We start from the raw sequence: 25,999 nt of genomic DNA, 5'->3' as shown, positions 1-25,999 counted from the left end.
ACTCATTTTTCAGGAAGCATGCACTAACTAGCGTGGCATTGCTCCTTTCTTGAAGTAGTGTTTATGTAAGCAATTTATTCAACAGTTCAGATAAATTTAGTTAATTCATTGTTCTTACTCGTTTTTATTCCATTTTTGTCATCCTTCAGCATTATTCTTAGTTTCATTCAACTCAACAAATATTTATTGAGCACCCATTAAGTGCACAATAAGGTTTCAAGAGGTGAGCAGCAGATAGAGCAAGACTACTGTGTTAATCATCCAAGTTTGTTTTGTTTTGTTTTGTTTTTTGTTGTTGTTTGAAACAGTCTCGCTCTGTTGCCCAGGCTGGAGTGCAATGGTGTGATCTTGGCTCACTGCCACCTTCACCTCCTGGGTTCAGGCTATTCTCCCACCTCAGCCTTCTGAGTAGCTGGGATTACAGGCATGCACCACCCCACCCAGCTAATTTTTTGTATTTTTAGTAGAGACAGGGTTTCACCATTTTGGCCAGGCTGGTTTCGAACTCCTGACCTCAAATGATTCACCCGCCTCAGCCCTCCCAAAGTGCTGAGATTACAGGCATGAGCCACTACGCCCGACCAGTCATCCAAGTTTTTAAAAGTGGCCTACCTGTCTGCTTCATTATGTAAACAGAATTCTATAAAAGTAGAAAACTTTTAACAATTTTTTGAGAATGACCAACAGCCCACACCAGGCTAAATATATCTTACATGCTACATTTTTAAACATCTTACAAGGATTTCTTCAAATGAGAAAAACTAATACAGAGGTTGTTTTGATCTGTACTCCCACCAGCAATAGGAGACTTTTTCCATGTCTTCATCAAGATTATGTTCTCAAATGTTTTGATCATTGCCAATCTAATAGACATAAAATGGATCTCAGTGTAGTTTTAATTTGCATTCCTTTTATTATGAGTGAGATTGAGTGTTTGTTCATATGCTTGAGAGGCACTTATGGTATTTCCTTCTCAGCGTACTGTTTATCTTTTACCCATTTTCCTGTTGAGACTCTTGGTCTTTTCCTTACTGATTCCAAAGAGCCTTCATATATTAGTAAAGTTCATCTCCATCTGTAAATTGAGTTCCAAATGTTTTCCTCCGTTAGTTCTTATGGTAGATTACTTTTTATTTAAGTAGTATCTTTTTTTCATTTCATAAATAATCTTTATATCTGAATTAGGCTTTTAAATCACATTTAGATGAAGTTAGGTTTAAGTATTAGGCATGGGAATGGAAGGAAAAGATCCTGGCATTATCAAATCTTTTGTAGAGAACTTTTTAAAACTCTGGATAGTTAAAATGAAAAACTTCAAAAGGATCCTGTCTTTGATTTATTTTTTCCTCTTCTAGGTTTGGTTTTATTATGACATCAGTCGTTTTGACCGGGCAGTCCAAGGAGTAGGATCATAACCTCTGGAGGGCTGTTTTTAGATGATGGGATTGTATAGTATAGATGGAAAATACTCTGTGTAACTTAGTAGAAATTGTTAATAATGTTGCTTTGAGTCTTGTTAATTTCATTGTGTGTGTGTTTGTGTGTGTGATGTGTATAAAACATGCATAGATCATGGTAGTGCTTCTAGCAATGCTCTACTCTTACGTACAGTCTTCCCTCTGTATCCATCCCTTAGTATCTGTGAGGGGTTCGTTGCAGGAATCCCTGAGGATATAAAAATCCACAGATGCTCAAATCACTTATATAAAATGGTGTAGTATTTGCATAAAATAACCTAAGCATATTCTCCTATATAGTACTTCAAATTATCACTTACACCTAATACATTGTAAATGCTATGTAATAGTTGTGATACTGTATTATTTAAGGTAGTAATAACAAGGAAAAAAGTTTGTACGCATTCAGTACAGATGCAACTCTTTCCCTGAATATTTTTGATCTGCGGTTGGTTGAATCCACAGATGTGGAACCCACGGATATGGAGGGCCAGCTATATAATTTTCAATCTGTTCAGCCAACCTTAACCTAATCAACCACATGGGTATGTTAGGATGGCTAGATTAGGCTAGCCATTAGCAGTGGACCACACAGAAGAAAAACACACAGAATGTAGACTTTTTTGAGAATGCAGCAATGCTACCTACTGCCCAAATAATATCCTAGATTTTTTCTGAGATTGTGGGAAGCCAGGAAGAAGGTGGCAGAGACATCTGTGACCTCCTGTGCCACATCTGACATGAAGTACTTTGACCTTTTCCCTTGACTTTTGTATAAAAAGGTATTAGAAAACTGCGAGGCTGGACATTTTATCATGTTTTGAGTAATTTAATATAATTTTAAACATTTTAAAGTTGTCAAACCCTTTCTTCTTATATAATTTTACCCAGCAGCATCAAAAACAAATAGGAATCCTTAAGTGATTAGTGGGGCATGGCAGAAAGCCAGTTTTTTACCATGCTTTACATAGTTTTTAGTTTTTCAAAGTTATTGATGTATTCTTTAGCGTCTGCTTTATTACTAACATCTTTATACATGTTTCACTGAAAATTGAAAGGAAGTTTTTCATTTAATACCAAATTATTGACTTACTGTTATTTTCTTGGTTAATCCTTTTTAAACAATTTAAAATTTCTTTTTTCTAATTTTATTTTATTTTTTGAGACAGAGTCTCACTGTGTCGCCCAGGCTAGAGTGCTGTGGTGCGATCTCGGCTCACTGCAACCTCCATCTCCTGGGTTCAAGCGATTCTCGTGCTTCAGTCTCCCAAGTAGCTGGGATTACAAGCATGTGCCACCACACCATACCTGTCTAATTTTTGTATGTTTCATAGAGATGGGGTTTCGCCATGTTGGCCAGGCTGGTCTTGAACTCCTGACTTCAGGTGATCTGCCCATCTCAGCCCCTCAAAGTGCTGGGATTACAGGCATGAGCCACCTCGCCTGGCCCAATTTTAACATTTCCGAGTTTGTAATGTGTCTCACAGTATGTACATTTAATACAGTAATTTTCCCTCCTTAAAAGCTGGTATTAAACTGATAGGACATTTATAATCAGTGACTTCTTAGAGAAAACATGACATTTTAAAATTCCTCTATGTGCTTTTTTTTTAAAAAAATCTAATGTGTCATGGAATGGGTTTGCTTCCCAAATAAACATTTGTCCTTCATTTTTGCCTTGCATCTGTAATTGTTTTAAATTTGTATATTTTGATGTGGTGTTTGGCACATCCCAGCTTCATGACTGATAAGTCTTTTATCACAGTGCTTTTCAAATTATTTGTGGTGAAGAATCAGGTTTTTTCCCCAATACTTCTTTAAAATACATTAAAAATGAATTACTAGAAAAATGAAATAAATGAAATGAGAATAACTTGACAAAATAGTAATATAACCTCCATTTTTAAAAATTATTTTATTTAACAGGTATAGAATTTCCCTCTCAGACTGCTGTAAGAGTTTCTAAATGCTAAGTTTCGAGCTTTGTTCTTGTCTTGTTGCATAGCTGTAGCAAACAGCTAGTTCATAGATGGCATTTGAGTAGCACTGTAGAGATCTTTTTAGCAATATAAAAAGACTAATTCATTTCTTAAAATCTTTTTGTCCTGTGTCAAAATTATTATTCCTATTTCCTTTCAGTTTGACTATTTCTGCGATATATTGTATAAATCGTTTTTCATCACTATTTTTAATCTTTTTATGTCAGTTCAGTTTTAAACCCATCTGAAGATATTTTAATAGGGAGATTTTAAACAAAGTTTTTTTTTTTTTTTTTTGGTTTTTGTTTTTGAGTCGGAGTCTCGCTTTGTTGCCCAGGCTAGAGTGCTCGGGCGCGATCTCAGCTCACTGCAACCTCCGCCTCCCTGGTTCAAGCGATTCTCCTGCCTTAGCCTCCCGAGTAACTGAGATTACAGGCGCGTACCACCATGCCCAGCTAACTTTGAATTTTTAGAAGAGATGGGGTTTCACCATGTTGGTCTGGCTTGTCTCAAACTCCTGACCTCAAATGATCCACCTGCCTCAGCCTCCCAAAGTGCTGGGATTATAGGTGTGAGCCACTGCGCTCAGCCAACAAAATTTGCTATAATTGAGGTTTGATTTTGTTTTTCACTCTTGTAATTTTATATTTTTACAATAACTTGGCTGGGTGCTGTGGCTCATGCCTGTAATCACAGCACTTTGGGAGGCTGAGGCAGGTGGATCACCTGAGGTCAGAAGTTTGAGACCAGCCTAGCCAACATGGCAAAACCCCGTCTCTACTAAAAGTACAAAAATTAGCTGGGCATGATGGTGCATGCCTGTAATCCTGGCTACTCAGGGGGCTGAGGCAGGAGAATCACTTGAACCCGGGAGGCAGAGGTTGCAGTGAGCTGAGATCGCACCATTGCACTCCAGCGCAACAAGAGAGAAACTCCATCTCAAAAAAAAAAAAAAAACCAAATAAAAATAACTTTATTTTACCCTTTCCTTTAGTGTGTGACTTTTGCAGCATAGACCGTTTTATGTGTTTTCCTTTTTTTTGAGATGGAGTCTTGCTCTGTCACCCAGGCTGGAGTGCAGTGGTGCGATCGTGGCTCACTGCAGCCTCCGCCTCCCAGGTTCAAGCAATTCTTCTGCCTCAGCCTCCCAAGTAGCTGGGACTATAGGCGCACGCTGCCATGTCCAGCTAGTTTTTTGTATTTTAGTAGAGATGGGGTTTCACCATGTTGCCCAGGCTGGTCTTGAACTCCTGAGCTCAGGAAGTCCACCTGTCTAGGCCTCCCAAAGTGCAAGGATTACAGGCGTGAGCCACCATGCCCGGCCCTGTTTTCCTTTTTGGAAAACATAGATAACAGAACTCATTTTTAAAAGTGTATGTACCAAAATGTAGTTTTTTAAATTGTTGTTTCTATTCATTTCTTTTTTCTTATCTCTTAAGAGTTCCATTTATATCTTAGACTGCATATAAGTCTGTCTTTTTATTTCTTCCTATATGTATGTTGTTGAGAACACACAGCATATACTTTTTACATTTTTTCTGTTTCTAAATATAAATTATCACAGATTCTTTTCTTTGGCATTTTTAAGAAGATGTTTTATCTATGCTGCTGAATGTTTGTTTAGGTCCCATTCCATACATACCTATCTATGAACAAGGGCTATTTTTCCAAGCCTAGTGTTTGCCAGTAGGTAGGGTATGGCAAGTTCACTTTAATCATATTTATTTTCTGCTTATAAAAAGATAGATTTGCCTTCCCTAGCATAAAGAACTAATGATCGTATACAACCCACTTAGATGAAAACGTTCACTTAGTGTACCTCTACTGGATTGAGGTTTAAGGTTTTTTCCACTTTTCTCCTTGCACAGTTCGCTGGTATATGGGAACTAACATATTTATGGATAACCTGAAACAGTTTTTTTTTTTAATTTTTGTTATTTATTTATTTATTTATTTTACCAGAACATTGCATGCAAGCCTCCAGGTTGTAAAGGCCCTTAGGACTTTTAGTGATTTAATCAGTGATGCGAGCTAATTCATTTATTTAGATTTTGGATGCTATTTAACATGCCAGGATGAAGACAGCTGTGCTGCGTCAATTATGTTGATATTGGTTGTTTTTAGAGTAGATGAACAGAGGTATTACATGTCTTAGAAAATTTTTAGTAGGGGACTGGTTTCTGTTGGAGCAGACCGTGTCCCCAAGGTAGAGAAAAGAGTTACACAGTAAGTCCTTGCTTAATGTCCATGACAGGTTCTTGGAAATTGTGACTTTAAGTGAAATCACATATAATGAAACCATTTTTTTCTCATTGTTATAATAAAATGAAGTTGAACAAAATGTCATTTGGAGATCTGCTACAAAGTTTTTCTTAAAGTTTAGGTTTCCAAGAACCTATCAACAAAGTTAAGTGAAAATTTACTGTATGTCTTAAATATTTTAGTGAAAAATTGAGAGAAGGATTATTCTGTATTTCATCAATTCTAAGAAGTATATTTTCCCTCCTCGTGCATCTCAGTAATTGGGATATGTCTTACAATCAGTAGTGCACCATATTTACTTAACAGCACTTTTCTTAGTACAAAAATTAATTATGTCATAATCACTAGCATCTTGGATTCAGTGAAATATATTAATAGTTGTTTAGCTTAGTGCCATTCTAAATTGAATCTCTTTATTTGTTGTAACATTAACCTTTCTTCTCTTCGGACAGTTTTGGCCTTGGGTTAACTTCCTAGCTTTGTTCACTTGGAAGCTCGGTAAGGTAGAATATCAGTTGTATAACCGAGCACCATTGCTTATGGTAATAATGACTCATGATTACTGAATTGCATAAGGACCAGAGGAGGACTGTGAATGAATTGTAAATACTGGTACTTATACCGTTAACAGCTTTGGACTTCCCTGAGTGTGATAACTCTTGCAACTAAGCAAATCTGTTGCTGAAGCTCAGGAAGCTATGGCTATGAGACTGGAGATATTGGTTGCTATTTGGTACCTGTAAGCTAGAGTAGCTACTGCAAGGACCTTATGCTCTCATTCTCTTACACTTGATCTGCCACCTGAGAGGGCCAAAGATACTAGCCCCCGAATTGCAATGAGGACTCCTGCCTGACATGTTAAGTATAACCAACCTGTTTGGGTTATGTGAGTCTCGGTGTCTAGTTAGGCCTAACGGGGTGTTGTACTTACATTCTGTGGCTTTATTTTGTTTTTAATATTTGCTGAGTGAATCTATATTTACTATTTATTCGTCATAAGAATTTTAAATTATAAATATGAGCACATCTCTACTAAGTAATGCCAAATTGTTTTCCAAAGTGATCATACCAATCTATACTCCCACCAGAAGTGTGAGTTTCTGATGTTCCGCATCTTCACCAATATTTAGGATTGTCAGACTTAAGTTTTAAATTAGGAATTAATTTAAAACATCTCATTGTGGGTTTGTACATTTTTCATCACTAGTGAGAGATTGAGTTTTTCCATATGTTTATAGCCTACTCGTTCTATAAAATACTGAGAGATGTGTTGAAGTCTCCAACTTAATAGATTTGTCTATTTCTCTTTCCAGTTCTATCAGTTTTTGCTTCATGTATTTTGAAAGTTTGTTAGATCCATACATATTTAAGATTGGTGTGCCTTTCTGGCGGAACAGCCTCTTTATCTCTGGTAATATTCCTTGTTCTGAAATCTTCTTTGCCTTGTATTAATATAACCACTTCAGCTTCCTTTTGATTAGTATTTACATGGTATATCATGTCAAAAACTGAAGTTTGCCATGAATTTCATACATGTTAGCATGAGATTTCCATCTCTCCATTGTATCACTTATTAATAAGGAGTAACTGGGGAGATGGTTGCAGACCAGATACTGAGAAGTAGGTTCAAAGGCAGCTACCTCAACAGAGACCCATGGAGAATTGTCTCCCAACATATTTTTTCTGTTTTTGTTTTTTTTACTTTCACTTTCAACCTATCTGTATCTTTACACTTAATATGGGTTTCTTATAGTCAGCATATAGATGGGCTTACTTGTTTATCCAGTCTGATAATCTCTGTCTTTCATTTTGACATGTCTCTTTTATTTAGTGTGTTTAGATTGTTTATATTTATCGACATTGGTAATATGGTTGGATTAAAATCTACCACTATGGTATCTGGTTTATGTTAGTCTATCTGTTCTTTTTTTCTTTTGGATTACTTGGACTTTTAAAAAATTCCATTTCTCTCCGCGGTTTGCTTATTTATTTATACCTCTTTCTGAAATTTGTTTAGTGGTTGCCCTAGGGTTTGCCGTATATTTGTAATTAATCACAGTTTTCTTGGTATAATAATACATAGCTTTATATGTAGTATTAGGACCTTATAGTTCTATACTCCCATTTCTCCTCTTCATCTTTTGTGTTTTTGTTGTCATACACTTTTATATATATGCAATCAACATGCAATATATTACTACTCTAAGACTTTACAGTATATTGCTATAGATTTTATAGAACTGTTCATGTAGGTTATAATAAATTTATTTTTTAAAATGTCTTCAATAATTAGCCTTACCTTACTGTAACTTTTACTTTATTAACTTCTTAGTTTTTTAAACTTTTTTACTCTCTTACAATAACTTAGCTTAAAACAAATACATTGTACAGCTGTACAAAAGTATGTCCTCATTCTGTAAGCTTTTTTCTATTTAAAAATTTTTAATTTTTACTTTTAAAACTTTTGTTAAAAACTAAGATGCAAATACATTAGCCCTAGGCCCACAGAGAGTCAAGCTATAAATATCACTGTCTTCCACTTCCACATCTTGTCTGGAAGGTCTTCAGGGACAATTACACACATGGAACTGCCATCTCCTATGATAACAGTTCCTTCTTCTGTAATATCTCCTGAAGGACTTACCTGAGGCTGTTTTACAGTTAACTTTCCTTTTTATGTAAGTAGGAGTACATTCTAAAATAATGATAAAGTATATAATAAATACATAAGCTAGTAACTGTTACCATGATCAAGTATTATGTACTTAACATAATTGTATATGCTATACTTTTATACAACTGGCAGTGTAGGTTTGTTTACACCAGCTTCACCACAAACACGTGAGTAACTCATCATACTACAATGTTAATACAACTAGGATGTCCCTAGGTGATAGGAATTTTTCAGCTTCATTGTAATCTTATGGGACCACCATTATATATGTGGTCCCTTGTCGATTACATATCATTATGCAGTACATGACTGCATTTTTGCTTTAGAGACAGTTATCTTTTAGAACAATTGCAAATAAGAAAAATATGAAGTTTTGTATTTACTTTCATTTATACCGTTTATACTGTTGTTCATGTCTTTGTGTAGATCCAAGTTTTCTGTCTGGTATCATTCTGTCTACCTGAAGAACTTTTAACATTTCTTATAGGCCAAGTCTGCTAGTAATAAATTATCTTTGTTTCTCTCAAAAAGACTTCATTTTTCTAAAATATTCTTGCTGAATATAGAATTCTGGATTGCCTTTTTTTTCTTTCAGTACTTAAAAGATGTCACTCTACTGTTTGTTATATGGCTTTTACGTATATATTTTTATTTGAATTAAATTTTTTTCTTTTTCCGCTTTTATTTTAGATTCCGGGTGTACCTGTGCAGGTTTGTTACAAAGGTATATTGCATAATGCTGAGGTTTGAAGTATGACTGAACCCGTCACCTAGGAAGTGAGCATAGTACTCAATAGGTAGTTTTTCCATCCTTGCCTCCCTCTCCCATCTTGTATTCTCCAGTGTCTGTTTGTTCCCATCTTAATGTCCATATGTACTCATGGTTTGGCTGCCACTTGTAAGTGAGAACATGGGGTATTTGGTTTTCTGTTTCTCCATTAGTTTGCTTAGGATAATGGCCCCCAACTGCATCCATGTTGTTGCAAAGGACATGATTTTGTTCTTTCTGTGGCTGTGTAGTGTTCCATGGTGTATATGTACCACATTTTCTTTATCTCATTTACTGTTGATGGACACCTGTGTTGATTCCATGTCTTTGCTGTTGTGAATAGTGCTGTGATGAACACATGGGTGCATGTGTCTTTTTGGTAGAATGATATATTTTTCTTTGGGTATATACCCAGTAATGGGATTGCTAGGTTAAATGGTAGTTCCATTTTGTGTTCTTTTAGAAATCTCCAAGCTGCTCTCCACAGTGGCTGAACTAAGTTACATTCCCACCAACAGCGTAAAGGTTTTCCCTTTTCTCCACAGCCCCACTGAGATCTGTTATTTATTGACTTTTTAACAAAAGCTATTCTGACTGGTATGAGATGGTATTTCAATTGTGATTTTGATTTGCATTTCTCTGATGATTAGTGATGAGCATTTTTTCAATATTTTTTTTGGCCATTTGTATGTCTTCTTTTGAGTGGCTGTGTATTTGTATGTCTGTTCATGTCGTTTGCTTACATTTTAATGGGGTTATTTGTTTTTTACTTGTTGATTTAAGTTCCTTATAAATTCTGGATATTAGGCCTTTGTCAGATACATAGTTTCTGAATTTTTTCTCCCATTCTGTAGATTATCTGTTTACTCTGTTAATGGTTTCTCTTGCTGTATAGAAGCTCTTAGGTCCTACTTGTCAGTTTTTGGTTTCGTTGCAATTGTTTTTGAGGACTTAGCCATAAATTCTTCGACAGGGCTGATGTCGAGAAAAGTATTTCCTAGGTTTTCTTCTAGGATTTTTGTAGTTTTAGGTCTTACAGTTATGTCTTTAATCCATCTTGAGTTAATTTTTGTATATGGTGATAGGTGAGAGTCCAGTTTCATTCTTCTGCATATGGCTAGCCAGTTATCCCAGCACCATGTATTGAATAAGGACTTTTTCCTCATTGCTTATTTTTGTCAACTTCGTTGAACATCAGATGGTTGTAGGTGTGTGGCTTTATTTCTGGGTTGTCTATTCTGTTTTATTGGTCCATGTATCTCTTTTTGTACCAGTACTGTGCTGTTTTGGTTACTGTAGCTTTGTAGTGTAGTTTGAAGTTGAGTAATGTGATGCCTCCAGGTTTTTTCTTTTTGCTTAGGATTGCTTTGGCTGTTTGGGCTGTTTTTTGGTTCCATATGAATTTTAGAGTAGTTTTTTCTGATTCTGTGAAAAATGATATTGGTAATTTGATAGGAATAATGCTGAATCTGCAAATTACTTTGGGCAGTATGGTCATTTTAATGATACTGATTCTTCCAATCCATGAGCATGAAATATGTTTTCATTTGTGTGTGTCATTTCTGATTCTTTAAGCAGTGTTTTGTAGTTCTCCTTGTAGAGATCTTTCACTACTTTCATTAGATGTATTCCTAGGTATTTTCTTGTTTTTGTGGCTCTTGTAAATGGAATTGTGTTCTTGATTTGGCTCTTAGCCTGAAGGTTATTGTTACGTAGAAATGCTACTGATTTTTGTACATTGATTTTTGTATCCTAAAACTTGACTGAAGTTGTTTATCAGTTCAAGGAGCCTGTTGGTGGAGTCTTTGGAGTTTTCTGGTACAGAATCATACCATTAGCAAAGAAAGATAGTTTGACTTCTTCTTTTCCTATTTGGATACCTTTTATTTCTTTTTTTTGCCTGATTACTCTAGCTAGGACTTCCATTACTATGTTGAGGAAGAGTGGTGAAAGTGAGCATCATTGTCTTCTTCCATTTCTCAAGGAGAATGTTTCTAGGCTTTGCCCATCCAGTATGATGTTGACTGTGGGTGTGTCATAAATGGTTCTTAGATATATTCCTTTGATACCTAGTTTATTGGGGGTTTTATCATGAAGGGATGTTGGATTTTATCAAAAGCTTTTTCTGCGTCTATTGAGATGGTCATATTGTGTTTCTTTTTAATTCTGTTTATGTGGTGAATCACAATGATTGATTTGCATATGTTGAACCAACCTTGCATCCCAGGAATAAAGTCTACTTGATTATGGTGAATTAGGTTTTAGATGTGCTGATGGATTTGGTTTGCTGGTATTTTGTTGAGATTTTTTGCATCTATTACATATTTTTGTCATTTGTCTTTGATTCTTTGCATATAATGTCCTTTGTTCATTTAATTTATTTTTCTTTTGGCCGTCTTTAAGAATTTCTCTATCTTTAGATATGATGTATCTTTATTTTGAATGTGATGTGTCTGTTTTCTTTTGTTGGTTTGTTTGGTCTTCTCTGAGTTTTTTGGTTCTCTGGTTTAGCATCTTTTACTTAATTTGGAAAATTCTTAGCCATTGTCTCTTCATGTATTTCATTTGACCTGTTCTGTCTTCTCTTTCTGTGATTTCAATTGCAGGTATATGGGCCATTTAATAATTGTCTAATTGCTCTTGTATGCTTTGTTCTGCTTTCATTTTTGTTTTTTTAATACTTGTTTTTTTTCTAACGTGATGAGATTTTTCAGGGAGATTACCTTGATGATAATGGTTATTGTTGCTGTTCCTGAAGCATCAATTATTTCAAAAGATGAAGCTATATTTTAGAGACATAGGCTTCTTGGCATATTTGAGATCTTTCAGATTATTAGTAAAATATAAGTTTATGGTAATCTTTTTCCCAACTAAAAACAATCTGCTTAGATTTAGGGACCATGAGATATAGCCTGGGGTTGTGGCTATTGTTGTGAAGATAAAATGTAATGTAATAACCCTAATGACTTATGAACTAAGCTATGTTTTTAGTTTTCTGTATCAAAATATTTTCTTATTTTTCTGTTAGATCACTTGAATGTCATTTGATTGTCTTCGGAATTATGCTCGTTATTATACTGTTATATATTTAATTTGGAATAAAGAATATTACCTATTATCAAGTAGCTAGACCTAGATGTTTTTATTTTTCTCTCCTATAACTATGTAGAATTAAATAGACTTGAGGTACAGTACAATTAAGGACTTAACAATAATTTTTTTTTCTGGAGTGTGTTAATTTGCATTTATGTTAAGAAAGTGGTTTGGAAGTATAAATGGGATGCCTTTTAAAGAAAGATTTTTGTAATGCATAAAATATTTAAGACCGCTAAAAGGTAATAAACTGAATTAGTGTAAATAAAACAAACTTAAACTTAGAAATATCAAAATGTGGAGATTTTTTTGAGTAGATTCAGACTTTTTGAACTACTAAAAGTGATGAATGAGAGTTATTCTGGTTTCTTCTTAAAATTATGTGGTAGTCAAGTGAAAAGGAATATTACCTGCAAAGGGAAGCAAGATACGCTTCTATTAAATTTACATCAATTCAGGTGTGTCAGATTTACCAGAGATTCTTTGAATATGTCTGATTCCAGTGTCTAAAAGTTTAATCATAGAAAACCTTATATTTGAAATCTGAAGTTTAATATTGTGGAATGAGTATTAGTATCTGAGAAAAGATTGTTTTGGGGGAACTAGTTATTATATGCATTTTTAAATGTGATCTCTGCTTTACCTAATAGGATTCATAGTCTTGATACATTATACTCTACAGAGAGGAAAGTGTTTTGTTTGACCCATGTTTCAGTAGCTGGCAGATTTTGAGATAGGGACATCTCCAAGTTGATATTGGAGAACAGCCACAAGAAAAGACAAGGAGCCAAATCCGTGAAGCATTTGCTTTTTTGGCAGAAAGCCTCAGTATTTATATACAGATTTCTTCTTAAAAATTGAAGTAAACTGGATTATGGACAGTTTCTTGTTTAGTGTGTTAAATTCCCACTACATCCCCAGCACATACTTGAGAACAGAGGGTCAAGCTTCTGTTGACAACTGTTAACTCTTTCTGGCACTCGTTTTGCAGTTGTAGAACAGAAACAAGGAATTGTTTTTCCTCTGGTAAAAAGGAAGACCGACTCTAAAATTACTTAAAGGTATAGTTGTGTGTTGCTTAACGACAGGGATGTGTTCTGAGAAATGCATTGGTAGGCGATTTTGTCATTGTGTGAACATCATAGAGTATACTACACAAACCTAGAAAAAATATGTATAAATAAAAATATATTTGTATGTTACATTAGAAAAAGAAATGTCCCAGCACCATTACTGAATATCAGCTATTTCCCCTACTTGATCTGCAGTGTCAATATCAAGTGCCATATACGAGGTTTCAATATGATGCTCTATCTTAAGGAACCACCATTGCATGTGCATTCCATCTTGACTGAAACATTGTTATGTGGCACAGGATTGTAATTGGAGCCCTGATTCCACACACCTACACATATATAAAAGAAAAGTGAAAATGCATTGTGTTCTTTTATCCTAATATGTTTTTGTCAATATTTTTTAATACATTATGGGGCTTTGGTAGATATTTACTGAAGAAGAGAAATTATTTCTTTTTATTTAATCATAAACAGGTAACAATCACTTACATGTAGTTTGTGGACTTTCAAGTCCATTCTCTGTCCATTTCCACGGTTACTACTTTAATTGAGGTGTCATTATTTTTGCATGGATCATCATAATAGCCTCCCAGTTTGTCTCTAACTTTACCTGTTTTCAAATTCAGCCCTTATATATTTTAGATTATAGCCCTGGCCTATAATCTAAAATAAAACTCTAGACAACATAAAGTTTTTTCATGATCGAGCACCTGCCTACCTTTTCAGCATCATCTTCTGCTTCTTCCTCAAGCACTTTGCTTTTCAGTCTGAACTGCTTGCTCTTGCTCAAATGTATGTACCTCATGACTTTGCATATGCTGTTAGCTTAATGAAAGCAGGTACCTTGGCTGTCCTAGGTGTTCGGTGTCTGGTGTGGTGTCATCCCTTATGAAATGACTGAATGCCATTCCTCTGGATGGAATGGCCTTTTCTACTGGTGAATTCTTCACACTTCAAGACTGTCCTGAGACATCATCTACACTGTGAAGCCTCTCCCAACTTCCCTTAGTCATATCAGTCCTTTGTGCCACCATTGTACTTTGTATCCCTGTTAAAGCAGTTATCACATTAACTTGCAAGATTGTTTGTTTTTAACATGTCTGACTTGCCTCTTAGAGTGTGCGTTTCATGAGGGCAGATTCAGTATGCTGCCAGTCTTTGTGTCCTTAGTGCTTATTGCCTACACATGCATTAAAAATTAGAAAAAACAGCCAGGCGCGGTGGCTCATGCCTGTAATCCTAACACTTTGGGAGGCTGAGGTGGGTGGATCACCTGAGGTTGGGAGTTTGAGACCAGTCTGACCAACATGGAGAAATCCCATCTCTACTAAAAATACAAAATTAGCCAGGTGTGGTGGTACATGCCTGTAATCCCAGCTACTCGGGAGGCTGAGGCAGGAGAATCGCTTGAACCTGGGAGGTGGAGGTTGCGGTGAGCTGAGATCGTGCCGTTGCACTCCAGCCTGGGCAATAAGAGCAAAACTCCATCTCAAAAAAAGTTAGAAAAAACTCAGGAAGGAAGGACAAATACATGATTCCACTTATATGAGATACCTACAATAGTCAAATTTATAGAGAACAAACAATAGAATAGTGTTTACTGAGGGTGGGATGGAGGAGGAATGGGGATTTATTATTATTTAATGGGTACAGAGTTTGGGATGATGGGAAAGTTCTGGAGATGGATAGTGATGATGGTTACACAATAATGTGAATGTACTTAATGCCACTGAATTGTATACCCAAAAAGGGTTAAAATGGTAAATTTTACGTATATTTTACCACATTTAAAAAAAAAAATTCATGAAGGTAAGGACCTTGGCCTGTTTACTCAGCTTTGTTTTCTGTAGTTCCTCACATTGTTTTGTTTTATTGTTAAATTGTTTTCTTTTGACATGGTAGTACTTGATTTTTTTAAGTGTTTGAAATTGGGTCCAGCACAGTAGCTCAAACCTGTAATCCCGGCACTTCAGGAAGCTAAGGCAGGAGGATTGCTTCAGGCTGGGTGTTTGAGACCCGCCTGGACAACATAGTGAGACCCTGTCTCTATTATTTAAAAAAAAAAAAAGTTTGAAATTAAATTGTGTGTAAGCCCATGGGATATTGTCTAAGAAACCAACTGAATCTATAAAGTAAGGGAGGAAACATAGCACGTAACTTTTTTATTTTCTTATTTTTTATTTTTTTGAGACTGAGTCTTGCCCTGTAGCCCAGGCTGGAGTGCAATGGCATGATCTTAGCACACTGCAACCTCTGCCTCTCAGCTTCAAGCCATTCTCTTGCCTCAGCTTCCCAGGTAGCTGGGACCACAGGCATGCGCCACCACGCCCAGCTAATTTTTTTGTATTTTTAGTAGAGATGGGGTTTCACCATGCTGGCCAGGCTGGTCTCGAACTCCTGACCTGACCTCAAGTGATCTACCCGCCTCAGCCTCCCAAAGTGCTGGGATTATAGACGTGAGCCACCGCACCCAGTCGTAGCACATAACTTTAAAATATCACATATTTAAAGGAAATATTCTTGTGATAATATAAATATTAACTAAAATTAATAACTAAAGTGGTTGTCACCTGCTACTAAGCAGTATATAGTGGTAAAAGAGAGGCAGTATGGCATTGTGAGACTTCAGGCTTGGTAAGGTCAAAAAGTCTTTTTTACCTACTTAGAATGATGTTCCTATCCAAGTCCAGGATGACTGGGGAACAGTACAACCTTGAGCGTATCTTATGTTCTAGATAATCTCATTTGAGCCCCCTACGTCTCCATGAAATGGAGATACCTCTATTTTCCTATAAGGAAAGTATATGTGCTATTGAATACTATCAACCTGGCATAATTGCAAACCCAGTTGATATATATGTGTGAGTACACACGTGTACATTAGAACTTCTAATAAAGTCATTCTGTGAGACTAAATTTGCAAAATAATTTATCTGGAAACAGCTTAAAATGGGGTCTTATTTTTACCTAAGAGTGTGTGATGGATGGAGTAGGTCTGGGATGGTGCCCAGAAATATGTTGATGCCTGTGATTTAGGTAACCCTTAGAATCTACTGTAAGAAATACTGTTTTGATAAAGCAGGTGATATTTTGGATTGATGAAGGTCTCTTTTAGAATCACATTGTTCTTATTATTGAATGGTTAAAATATATATTTATGTATTACATTATTATATATTAAAATATGTAAAGAATGACATTGCTTTTGTCTTGACTGCATAATTCTTATCAATTTCTTGCTCTTTCCAGTGATTTCCACATTTTTACTTTCCTACCTATTGCTATTTTCTGTCAGGTGTTGATAAATTCTGGTGAGTGACAGGTAATATGAGGGGCAAATATGTTTATTCCCCTGTTCTTTAATCACGTTTATTGAGGTATAATTTACATATAATAAAATGGACCAATTAGACGAGTTATGACAAATGTATGCCGTCATATAACCATCATCACCACAGTCATGGTATATAAAATATTTCTATCACCCTAAAAAGTTCCCTTGTGCTCCTTTTAGTAAAACCTCTCTCGCTATTCCTGGTCCCTCACAACCACTTATCTGCTATATCACTGTAATCACTTATAGTTTTGCCATTTCTAGACTTTCTTATAAATGGAACCATGTGTTATGTAGTAAGTGTCATCCACATTGTCGTATGAGTTAATGTTTTTTTTTAAATTGCATTATATGCATTTATCCATTATATGAATATACCATTCACTAGGTGCTGAACATTTGGATTGTTTCCAGTTTGGGCTATTATGAATAAAGCATTTATGTACAAGTCTCTGTGATTATATACTTTCATTTCTCTTATAAATACTTAGGAGTGGGATTGTTGGGTTGAATGGTAAGTTTACTTCATAAGAAACAGCCAGATTTTTTTCCCAGTGTGGCTGTACCATTTTGCATTAGCTCCAACAACTCATGGGAGGTCCAGTTTCTCCTACCCTCTCCAACATTTGTTTATATTTAGTCTTTTAAAATTCTGTCTTTTCTAGTGAAAGTGTAATGATATCTCATTGTGGTTTTAATTTTCATTTCCCTAAGGTCTAAGAATCTGAACATCTTTTAGTGTGCATATTTGCCATTCACATATCTTCTTTGGTGAAGTATCCAAATCTTTTTTACAAAATTGAGTTGTTTTTCTTCTTGTTGAGTTGAAAGGGTTCTTTATTCATTCTTGACTCAAGTCCTTTATCAGATACATGTTTTGCAGATATTTTCTCCCAATCTATGGCTTGCATTCTTATTTTTCTAGTGGTATCTTTTGAAGAGTCAAGGTTTTAAACTATGATAAAGTCCAATTTATCTTTTTTTTTTTTTCCTTTTGTGATTCATACTTTTTGGTGACCTAAGAAATCTTTGCCTAACCTAAAATATCAAATGTTTTCTGTTTTCTTGTAGAAGTTTATGTCCTCTGTTCTTACCAGATTGTGGTTTGATTTCTAAGTTGTCATTAGGTGGTACTTTTTAGAAGTATTAATGGAGATTATTTTGATAGGCTTTTTAAGCTGTGAGGTAGCTTTATAAAAATTCCCTTCGGTATTGGGCCCAAAATTTGCTTTAAATATAGGCAGAGTATCAGTAGAAGGCAACACAGAGCTATTCTGTGCCCTAGGATTTTAATTTCTGACCTCCTGGTTATAGTTGGTATCTGCCCAGGGATAATTGCTCTTAGGGTAAGACTTTTAACATGTAAGCCAGCCTGTCAAAAGTGTACCTAAAAGTTCTCTTTCAGTCATTTTCTGAGTTACTGATAGGAACATAGGTTCTGTGTGAATCAGACCTGAGAGGATTATGAATGTTATAGAATGCCTTTTGTTAGGGAATTTAAGCCCAGAAGAAGTTGGGAAAGTGACAGATTTATATAAATACGAGTGACAAAACCAGTTAAAATGTTCTGACTCAACTTGAAATATGTTGGACTATATAATAAATATAATATTGTGAGATATTCTGAACTAGACTCAACTCTGCTCTGGCTTTCCTCCCTTGTAATTCCATTACTTGGTCCCTTTCCCCCTTTTCTTCTATGACCTCTGGCAATTTGGCTTCTTACACTTAGAACTTAACTAACACCCAGCTCAGACCCATGGCATCCACTTACACTTCATGAAGAACTGTGAACCTATAATGTTTTTTATGGAAACTCATTATGATTCTGTCTCCTTTCTGCCTTATCACCTGTGTGGGATAAGTTTCATAAACAAATAGCTTCTCTGGTTCTTTCTGTTGTGAGCTGACTAGGATAGTTTATAGGTAATATCTCATTCCACTTTTCTGCATAACACAGACTGGTTGGTTGTCTTTCCCAGCCAAAACAGCATAAGCAACAGATTGGACAAAAGCAGATATGATAACCCAGCTTTCTCTTCTGAAACCCAGACGTTAGAGTGATTTACAAAAATGTAAAACAATTTCTGTCTTTTCACAGTTTTTTTCTTTAATTATCCAAATGTACAGCTTTTCTCATTACTTTCTTCCTCTCCATAATATGTAATAGTTTGCTCTTGTAGTACCATTTTAAGCCCATACTTTTCTACCTTTTTTGTTTTGTATTTTTTTTTGGTAATTGTATATAGCACTTACCCTCCACTGCAGGAACTTAAATTATACATATATAAGCCTGCTTAAAGATGTAACATAGGATACTAATGTTTTTTGGTTTTTTTTTTTTTTTTTTTTTTTTGAGACAGGGTCTTGCTCTGTCACCCAGGCTGGAGTGCAATGGCACAAGCATGGCTCACTGCAGCCTCGAATTCCTGGGCTCAAGCAGTCCTCCCATCTCAGCCTCCTGAATAGCTGGAACAACAGGTGCGCACCACCGTGCCTGGCTAATTTTTTAATTTTTAGTAGAGATAGGGTCTCACAATGTTGCCCAGGCTGGGCTCTAACTCCTGGCCTCAAGCATTTCTCCTGCCTCAGCCTCCCAAAGAGCTGGGATTACAGGCATGAGCCACCACACCCGCACCCAGCCTTGTTCATGTATTTTCAGGCTTTTTCTGTGCTTCATTTTGGACGGTTTCTATGGCTTTGTCTTCAAGTTTATTAATCTTTAATTCCGGCATTTCTGATATATTCTTAGTTCTACTCATATTTTTCCTCTTCATTTATTTTTCATCCGTCATGAGATGAAAATTTTGATTTATGTTTGTTTATTGTCCGCATCTCTATTTAATATATTCAGGCATTCTTCTACTTCTTGAACATATAGTTTACAGTTGCAATAACTATTTTAATATCTTTGCTTACTAATTCCATCATCTGTATCATTTCCTGGCTTGTTTCTATTGCTACATTTTTTTCCTCATAATGGGTCACATTGTTCTGTTTATTACATGCCTAGTTTTTTTCACTGGATTCCAGGCATGGTGGATTTTACCTTGTGTTCTGGATATCATTGTATTTTTAGAAATATTCTTGAGCTTTATTCTGGGACACTTAAGTTATTTGGAGATAGTGTAATCCTTTCAAGTCTTTTTATGCTTAGTTGGGTGGGAACAGAACAAACTTAACTAGGGCTAATGTTGCCCATCTACTGAGTCAGTACTCTTATGATTATTCTACTCGATGTCTTGTGAAGTATGTTTCCTTCTTAGATGAAACATAAGTTACTCCTGCTACTGTGTGAGCCCTTGGGATTGTTCCCTCTGCCCATTTTAGTTACTTATTTTTCTGCTTTAGGTACATTCCTCACAAAGCACGTGCTGATACTTTCAGTAAAACCTTGAGGGAACCCTCTGCAGATCTACTCCTGTCTGTCTCTTTGCAGTTCTCTTCTCCCGGTATTCTACCAGGCAAATTCTAACAAGCATGGCCTTCAACTTTGTTTCCTCAACTCAGGGAGATTGCCAGCTTCCACCTGGGTTTCTTATCCCTCTGCTCCGTGGAAGCTGTTAAGTGGGGAGCTATTGAAGAAGGACTTACAATGTTTGTTTCCCGTCTCTCAGGGATTACTGTCCTATGCTGGCCAATGTCTAATGTGTAAAGACCATTGATTTACATGCTTTTCTGTTTGTTAATTATTTCAGGCAGTGGGTAAATGTATTCCCTATTATTTCACCTTGACTCAAAACCCTGCCTACTCGTTTTTAAAGTTTAAGCTCAAGCATTAAATCCTCTCCAAAGTGTTTCATATTCCATTTTCTATTCAGGAATGATTTGTTTGCAAAGACCACAAGCTCTTTCAAAAAAGCTGTAATTGGCCGGGTGTGGTGGCTCACGCCTGTAATCCCATTCAGCACTTTGGGAGGCCGGGGCAGGAAGATTGCTTGAGGCAAGATTGCTTGAGGAGTCTCTAACTCCTCAAGCAGGAGTTAGAGACCAGGCTGGGCAACATACCAAGACCTCATCTTTGTTAAAAATTGAAAAAAAAAAAAAAAAAAAAAGCCAAGTGTGGTGGTGTGCTCCTGTAGTCCCATACACTGGAGAGGCTGAGGTGAGAGGATCATTTAATCCTGGGAGGTTGAGGCTACAGTGAGCCGTGATTGTGCCATGGCACTCCAGCCTGGGTGACAGTTAGACCCTGTCTTGGAAAGAAAAGAAAATGGCCAGGCACAGTGGCTCACGCCTGTAATCCCAGCACTTTGGGAGGCCGAGGCAGGTGGATCACTTGAGCCCAGAATTTCAAGACCAGCCTGGGCAACCCCATCTTTCCAAAAACTACAAAAATTAGCTGGGTGTGGTGGCACGTGCCTGTGGTCCCAGCTACCCAGGAGGCTGAGGTGGATCATCTGAGCCTAGGAGGCAGAGGTTGTAGTGAGCCAAGATTACTCTATTATACGCCAGCCTGGGCAACAGAGCGAGACCTTGTCTCAAAAAAAAAGAAAAGAAAAAAAAGAAAACCTCCAATAAAAAGGGGATTTATTATTACAGTATAGGGAAATCTCACAGATCTTCGTTGCATGGTATAAACAAGTCTTACTTCTCTTCCATTGTTTTCTCTGCAGACCAGTTTCCACACAGTTCTTCCCATTTGCCTTTGGCTCTCACTTGCCTGTTAAGGTATTAACTGTGGCCTTAACTCAACATGACCATTCAGCTCTAGTCCTTATACCGGATCGTTGGATTGCTTATTTATATGAACAGCCCCAAGGAGCCAGAAAATTCATATCTTGGGTGAACAGAGTTCAATACTGACATGATAGTGTTCTGTGATTCATAATACAATTAAAGTAAAATTTTTAATTAAAAAAATTTTAAAGTAAGGATTTTGTGTGGGGAAATAACCTATAAATTCTAACCTAGGAAGTTGAGTCTCAATACTCGATGAACACAGTGTTTGTATAGTAGTAGAGACATTTGGTTAAGTTTTTTGCTTATTAAATAATATGATTCATCAATAAACATATATAGAGCATCTATTATGTATCAAGGACTGCCCAGAGCTTATATTCTGAAAGAGGGGTTAACCAACTATAGTCTGTGAGCCAAATCCAGTCCAGCCACCTATTTTTCTAAGTAAAACTTTATTGGATCACTGCCCCTCACATTGATTACTTATAATGGCTGTTGTCATGCTTCAGCAGGAGGTAGTTGCACCAAAGGTTCACTGTGACCCACAGTGCCTAAAATATTTGCCATTTGTCCTGTTATACCTTATGCCAACCCCTGATGTAAGGTGAATTTTTTTAATGTGAAAAGGTTAACAACTTTTTACAGGGTGAAAACCATCTTTAATCAGGTCTTAGACTTTGACGAAAATTAATAGAGGTTAAATTACTTTCCTTAGAGTCGTGACATTTGAAGTTTTTGGTTTTATTTGCTCATAAAGACCACAGGTTTGTTTTGTCTCTTTATTAATTTCTAGTTAGTGAGATTGCATTTTTCTCTGTAAGTGTTTTCTAATAGCAAGCATTTGAAAGTTGGCGTTGAAATAATCTCACACGAGGGCATCCAGGTTTACTGGTGATTCAGAACACATCTGGTATGGTATTTGGCAAGAGGCTAAAGGCTAAGTTTTGCAGCCACCCGTATAAAGTCTTTTGCAAACCATCAGGTGTATTCTGTAATTTTAGCAATAAACAGATTTTTTTCCTTCAGTATGCTAAAATAAAGACTGATATATTTTGGGATGGTAGGTATAGTTGAAAATTAACTGTTTTCAAATATAAAAAACACCGAAGCTCAGGAAATACCATCTGAGTCTAATTATACTTGTGAGGTTAGTGATCAGTATGTAGTTCTTGTGTCTTCATTGTTGTCATTAGTTAAGGTAAAGAAGTCTCATATAGATTTACACGAAGTTATTCATCCTTCAAGTCTCTGCTACTATACAAAGAGTAGATTTCTTCATTTTTAATATATGCCTATCTCTTTAAAATGCCATAGCCACTAATCTCAGTATCAAATACTAGATTCTCGTAAGGCTTTACAAAAGGAGATTCCCACTGAAGGGAATTTGTGGAAGAAAAGTAGAGTCCCTGTGATTTGGGAGTTTTTTGTTTGTTTGTTTGTTTGTTTTGAGACAGAGTCTCACTCCGTCGCTCATGCTGGAGTGCAGTGGCGTGGTCTTGGCTCACTGCAACCTCTGCCTCCTGGGTTCAAGCAATTCTCCTGTTTCAACCTCCTGAGTAGCTGGGACTACAGGCGCCTGCCAACTCGCCTGGCTAATTTTTGTATTTTTAGTAGAAATGGGGTTTCACCTTGTTGGTCAGGTTGGTCTCGAACTCCTGACCTCAGGTGATCCACCCGCCTCGGCCTCCCAAAGCGCTGGGATTATAAGCGTGAGCCAGCCACCGTGCCCAGCTGATTTGGGAGTTTTTATAACTAAAGTCACTTCATCCCAGTTTGTTGGGATGTTCCTAATTTACACTAGCATTATTATTAATAGGAACCACCTTTATTCTCAACAATCCAGTTTGTTCAAGAAATTATATTGTTACTCTATTAATAGAATCATATTGATTATAGAGCAGCAGGATCTGTTTTAAAATTTAGCATTTAACCAACCTCAGCATTTATTCTGATTAACTGCTAACTCTCATGGGAGTTGGTGGATTGATGACCACAAGACAGCACAATTGTTAAAATGAGACTTAACTCATACACAGGCCCATCTGACAGTAAAGGGCTACATTATGTATGTCTGTACAGCACAAAATCATTTGAATCCCCACAGCTGAAAATGAACTTTTTGTGTTGTATAAAGGGACTTCCTCAGTCTGTCTCCATTGTTCTTTTCTAGGCTTATTTCCCATTTTTCTTTCTCTTTACCATGAATCTTATATTTCAGCCCCACTCATATGCTTGGCATTTCCTGAATATATCCTATGCTTTGTCTAACCCCCATACCTTTGCTTAAACTGTTCCCTCTGTTTTTTTGTCTGCTTTACCTTTTCCAGTCTCCTTTTCCTATGTCTGTTAAATTCCTACCCATCCTTTAAAGACTGGTGTAAATAACACTTCTATGAATCCTTTCTTGCCACATCCATTCCAATTAGTTTCCCTTTTTAGGGGGGCTCCCTAAGCATTTTGTTTCCATCTCTGTCTTGCAGTATAACTTTTTGCAACAACCCCATCCCCAGCTCTTTAAAGGTAGAGGTTGTACTTAATTCATTTTGAAATCCACATTACCTTTATAAAGCCTTGTACACACTTAGGTGTTCAGTAAAAACATATGGTGAATTGTTGGTATATCCCCCTAATTTATTTAGAATAACCAGAAAATATTTTAAAAATGGTTTTCTTTATAAGGTTTTAAGAGTAACTTTACTCCAATTTCTAAATATATTTAATACTTTTAATTTTCTTTATTTTAGCTGTTTTTTTAAAAAATTGCAACTTATATTTTGGATTCAGGGGTACATATTCAGGTTTGTTACATGGGTATATTGCATGATGCTGAGGCTTGGGACATGATTTACCCCTGTTACCCAGGTAGTGAGCGTGGCACCCAATGGTTACTTAATCCTTGCCCCCCTCCCTACCTTTCCTTTCTAGTAGTTCCCACTGTCTATTGTTGCCACCTGCATTCTTGTTAACACTTTTTTCTTCAGATAGAAGTATATTCTCATTGAGTTTTTAAGTGGACCCCAAAAGTTTTTGTTTCTTCTTCCCTTCCAAGGCAGTTTGCCACATGCCGAGAGCTTCTTATATTTCTCTCCTGTTGCCGTCTTATTATCTGTAGTTGATTCTTGAAAACGATGAGGTGATCGGTTGCTTGACTGCCTAGGTTAGTTCTCTGGGTTAATCATTGCCTTCCATAAATCTCCTTCGCTTTGGCCACTATACTTCTGGGAAAGAAGTAGGATGAACAGTATTCAGTTCTCTTTGCCAGTTGAGGAAAATATACCTTAAACATTAACCTGCTTTGTGAAATTTTTCTAATGACAAAAAGGACAAATTAGCAGATGACATTATAGCCCTGGCATTTTTTTCCTTTCAAATAAGTCTAATTTTATTGTACTGGAGTAGAGAAAGCCTACACCAAGCAACTAACCCGTTAGGCATTTTATCTTGGCTGTATCAAAAAGTTTTGTTTTGAGTGAAAGAAGTTTGTAGGAATTTTCAGAACGTAAAACCTAAAGGTTGATTATCATTTGATATATTATCAGTCGTTCTACTTTCCTTTTCTTCCTTTTCTGTGGAAATGGCCCCATCATATTCTTTTACCATTTTTCTTTTGGGTTGCTTTCTTTCTTACTGATTTGTAGGAGTTCTTTATATATTCTGGATACTGATCATTTGTGGTTAAGTGTATTGGAAACATCTCTTTCAGGTCTTTGTCTTTTAATTTGTGGTATTTGTGGCCATTTTAATTTAAAGTCATAGCTTTTTCTTTTGTAGTTTAAGCCTTTTATGCTTGTTTTTAAAAATCTTCTAGACAGAGATTTTAAAAATATTTTGTATATACTTGGATTTGAATCTATCTGGATTGATTTCTTGGGCAGTATGATTTTGGAAATCTAACCCTACCTTTTTTCCCAGCTTGATAACCACTTGGTCTAGCACTATGCAATGGGCAATCAGTTCCTTTTCCGCTGATCTATAGTTTTATGAACCTGTGTTTTTAACCAATACTTCCTAATCTGCCAGTAGATGTTTGAAGGCCTGTCTACATGTTACATTTCCATGTCAGTTACCATTGCTATACACACTTTGTTAATTCTCTGTTGTTTGCCCATATTTTATAGAGTGAATGGAACATGGACAATAATGGTACTCTGTTTTCTGTTTGGTTTGGAATATTTAAAATCAGTTCTCTTTGACCTCAGAGCTTTGGGAAATAGAATCAACTCCTTTTTATAAAACAATTAAGAATTTCTGGCCTACACCATTAAAGTCATGTATCAGACTAAAGGATAGCATTTTTTCTAAATTCCTTCATGAAATGAATAAATGAACAGCCTATGGCTGAATGTTAAGCTGTGTATGGATAGGTTAAGACCCTGTGAGGCCAATTTTCAGTGAAAGGATAGCTACTGAAAACCATAAATTAAGCAACTACCAAAGTTTGCACACATCTGCAAAATATGAACATTTTGTCTATTCAGAGTATTGAGACCTTCTTGAATACACCAGGCATTCAGTAGAAATTCCAGAAAGGTCACATCTTATGAGTAGGGCTAATGTAGTCTTAGCGTAAAGGCTTTCCTGGACCTGCACTAACAAAATTTAAAAACGAGGCTGAAAACAATCAGATTGATCTGCAAGTAAATTAGTTGCCTGCTGGGACAAACCTTTCTTG

General features: G+C 36.2%; 1 protein-coding gene across 10 annotated transcripts in view; it reads left to right on the top strand.

Moving 5' to 3' along the window:
* The window catches only part of REV3L (REV3 like, DNA directed polymerase zeta catalytic subunit), a 193,136-nt gene that overhangs the window by 13,740 nt on the left and 153,397 nt on the right, over window positions 1-25,999 (top strand). The window contains exon 2 of one of the 10 annotated variants that reach the window (XM_063812637.1): window positions 9,063-9,169. The exons of the other annotated variants lie outside the window; for them this stretch is intronic. The gene's annotated coding sequence lies outside the window, so the exon portion shown is untranslated. The remainder of the gene's footprint in view (window positions 1-9,062; window positions 9,170-25,999) is intronic. 10 annotated transcript variants of the gene reach the window in all.

The sequence above is a fragment of the Pan troglodytes genome, chromosome 5 (assembly GCF_028858775.2).
Source record: "Pan troglodytes isolate AG18354 chromosome 5, NHGRI_mPanTro3-v2.0_pri, whole genome shotgun sequence".
Taxonomy (NCBI): domain Eukaryota; kingdom Metazoa; phylum Chordata; class Mammalia; order Primates; family Hominidae; genus Pan; species Pan troglodytes.
Note: the sequence above shows the minus strand (reverse complement) of the source record. Positions and strands in the feature narration are given on the sequence as shown.